We start from the raw sequence: 3,500 nt of genomic DNA, 5'->3' as shown, positions 1-3,500 counted from the left end.
TGGTACCTAACTTAAGGCCACGGCCACTTCCTTCCCTCTTCCTTGCCTGTGTCCCATCCAATCTTCCCATCCCCCCACAAGGCCCTTGTTCAGCATAGCAGGTGAGGCTGTCTGGGCGAGGTACTGGTCATTCTCCCTAGTTGTATCCCTCAACCCAGAGTCTGAAGCTCCAGAACACTGCCCTTGAGGCGGTAGAGGTGGGATCCCTTGCTGAGTCCGAGGGAAAAACCGACCCTGGAGGTAAGCAGCTTAAGTAGAAGAAGAAGAAGAACTAATGCGTTTATTAGTAACCTCCTCCTTTCTTATTGTGTATCACTTCGATTAATTATTGCCCACAAAGTATATTTTTTACATTAAACTTGGAATTCCTGGAGTAAAGTTATCTGACATGCGAAGGTTTCTCATTGAAATTAAGTTATATAGATGGCGCCCTAAACTTGAACAGTTGACATCTGTTACCCCTATTTGGGTTTTGATATTACGGTCTGAGATATTGTAGTCGGCCTTCCGTAACGGCATCACGTTTAAACCGCCCGGCGGAATTCCACGACATTTTGCACAAACATTCTCAGAGGGACCTGTCCTGAAAACAATTTGCGGAATTGTTTGGGATAAATCGCGTAGTACTTTACTCCCAGACCAGGTAGCATTGTAACGCGAGTAAAGCAAAGATAGGTACGTTTACTGACGTGAAAACGGTAGGCAACATATTGATTGTCCGTCGTTTGACGAGCCTGGTGAACTACATCGGCCTGTGTAAAGGTTAGCCACACCAGAAACACACCTTAGGGCCTGTACTACGAGTGAGTGGTATACGGCCAGACGTAGGCTGCAAATTTTGCAAACTAGAAGTTAAATATTTTCTTGCGTACCAATAACGGATTTTAACTACGGTATTGCTATGAGGAAGATGTAGTAACATTTTTTTTGCATTGGCAATTAAGGTTATTGAAAATGTAATGAAATTAGCGTGGTCGAACACGTATTCCCGGGTGTTTTCGTTTGTTTAGCGCTATTTCTTTCGAAATTGTATTTTAAGAGACCAATATTATGTAGACTCTTTAGTCTATAAATGGAAGGTCACGCCAAGAAAAGAATTAGGACTGAACTTTAAAGTCCGCCTCTGTGGCGTAGTCGTTAGTGTGCTTAGCTGCCACCCCCGGAGGCTCTAGTTCGATTCCCGACTCTGCCACGAAATTCGAAAAGTGATACGAGGGCTAGAACTGGGTCCACTCAGCCTCGGAAGAACTGAGTAGAGGTGGGTTTGATTCCTACCTCAGCAATCCTGGAAGTGGTTTTCCGTGGTTTCCCACTTCTCCTCCAGTCAAATGCCGGGATGCTACCTACGTTAAGGCCACGGCCGCTTCCTTCCCTCTTCCTTGTCTATCCCTCCCAACCTTCCCATACCCCACCAAGTCCCCTGTTCAGTATACCAGGTGAGGCCGCCTGGGCGAGGTACTGGTCATCCTCCCCAGTTTTATCCCCCGACCCAGAGTCTGAGCTCCAAGACACTGCCCTTGAGGCTGTAGAGGTGGGATCCTTCGCTGAGTCCGAGGGAAAAACCGACCCTAGAGGGTAAACAGATAAAATAGAAGAAGATATCTTTCTTATAAAATAATTCCTAGGTACCATACTACACAAATTTGTTTTATTCTTCTCCAATAGCCTACTAATTACGGCGGTGCGCGTTACGGCGAAAATTAAGTTTATCTCCTTAATCAGTGACAACAGTTTAATTCTTTCTTAATCCGTTTGCCCTCCAGGGTTGGTTTTACCCTCGGACTCAGCGAGGGATCCCACCTCTTCCGCCTCAAAGCAGTGTATGGATCGTGAGACTTTACGTCGGGGTGGATACAACTGGGGAGAAGGACCAGTACCTCTCCCAGGCGTCTTCACCTTGTATGTTGAGCAGGGGCCTTGTGAAAAGATCGGAAGTGTTAGACAAGGAACCGGCTGTGCACCCCCCTGCCTCTACTCATTTGAACTCCCGAGGCTGAGTGGACCCCAACCCAGTCCTCGTACCACTTTTCAAATTTCGTGGTAAACCCGGGCCTCTGCGGGTGGCAGCTAATCACACTAAGAGGCGATCAATAATAATAATAATAATAATAATAATAATAATAATAATAATAATAATAATAATAATAATAATAATAATGATAATAATGTCCGCCTCTCTGGTGTAGTGGTTAGTGTGATTAGCTGCCACCCCCGGAGGTCCGGGTTCGATTCCCGGCTCTGCCACGAATTTGAAAAGTGGTACGAGGGCTAGAACGGGGTCCACTCACCCTCGGGAGGTCAACTAAGTAGGTGGGTTTGATTCCTACCTCAGCCATCCTGGAAGTGGTTTTCCGTGGTTTCCCACTTCTCCTCCAGGCAAATGCCGGGATGGTACCTAACTTAAGGCCACGGTCGCTTCCTTCCCTCTTCCCTGTCTATCCCTTCCGAACATCGCATCCCTCCGCAAGGCCCCTGTTCAGCATAGCAGGTGAGGCCACCTGGGCGAGGTACTGGTCATCCTCCCCAGTTGTATCCCCGACCCAGAGTCTGAAGCTCCTGGACACTGCCCATGAGGCGGTAGAGGTGGGATCCCTCGCTGAGTCCATGGGAAAAGCCAACCCTGGAGGATAAGCAGATTACGAAAGAAAGAAAGAAAGAAAGAAAGAAAGAAAGAAAGAAAGAAAGAAAGAAAGAAAGATGTCCTGAGCCGGGTAATCTTCAGATCCAAAATTCACAAAAGGCAACTCGACCAAGAGGAAAGACCAAAGAAGAACACCGGAAGAACTTCGTGTGAAGAAAGGAAGCCCGCGGTAAAATACTGAACGATATATGGTCTTAAAGGAAGGCAAACGGTTTTAAGTACTCTAGGTAATCCTAATGGATTTATTTGCAAATATATGTAATAATCTTATGGCTTCAGCTAAAATGGGATATATTCAAAAGCGAGTTCTGCAGGAACGGTTGTAGGAGTACAACCACTTCATAGTTGACCGAGTCGTCGGCTACGGACTGGTTCCTGCTTGCGTACATAATCTCCTAACTTTCGCTTCTCATCATCTCCTCTGGTAGCTCAGTTGGTAGAGCGGTGGACTGTAGTAGGCATGTTGTATCAGATATCCATAGGTCGCTGGTTCAAATCCGGCCCGGAGGAAAATTTTAAGTTTGTGACCAAGTAGCCAGTGGTTGCCGTTTGAATTCCGTAACTGAATGCCTAGAAACTCATCATCATCATCATCATCATCTGTTTACCCTCCAGGGTCAGCTTTTCCCTCGGACACAGCGAAGGATCCCACCTCTACCGCCTCAAGGGCAGTGTCCTGGAGCTTCAGACTCTTGGTCGGGGATACAACTGGGGAAATGACCAGTACCTCGCACGGGTGGCCTCACCTGCTATGCTGAACAGGGACCTTGTGGAGGGATGGGAAGATTGGAAGGGATAGGCAAGGAAGAGGGAAGGAAGCGGCCGTGGCCTTATGTTAGGTACCATCCCGGCATTCTCC

The 3,500-nt window shown here is 47.3% G+C and overlaps 1 non-coding gene across 1 annotated transcript; it reads left to right on the top strand.

Annotated features, from left to right (window-relative positions):
• The first annotated feature begins 3,059 nt into the window (after positions 1–3,059).
• TRNAY-GUA (transfer RNA tyrosine (anticodon GUA)) lies at positions 3,060–3,151 on the top strand. The gene is given in 2 exon segments: positions 3,060–3,096; positions 3,116–3,151. It is a non-coding gene; the product is annotated as a tRNA-Tyr (tRNA).
• The last annotated feature ends 349 nt before the right edge of the window (positions 3,152–3,500 follow it).

The sequence above is a fragment of the Anabrus simplex genome, chromosome 5, assembly GCF_040414725.1.
Source record: "Anabrus simplex isolate iqAnaSimp1 chromosome 5, ASM4041472v1, whole genome shotgun sequence".
Taxonomy (NCBI): Eukaryota; Metazoa; Arthropoda; class Insecta; order Orthoptera; family Tettigoniidae; genus Anabrus; species Anabrus simplex.
Note: the sequence above shows the minus strand (reverse complement) of the source record. Positions and strands in the feature narration are given on the sequence as shown.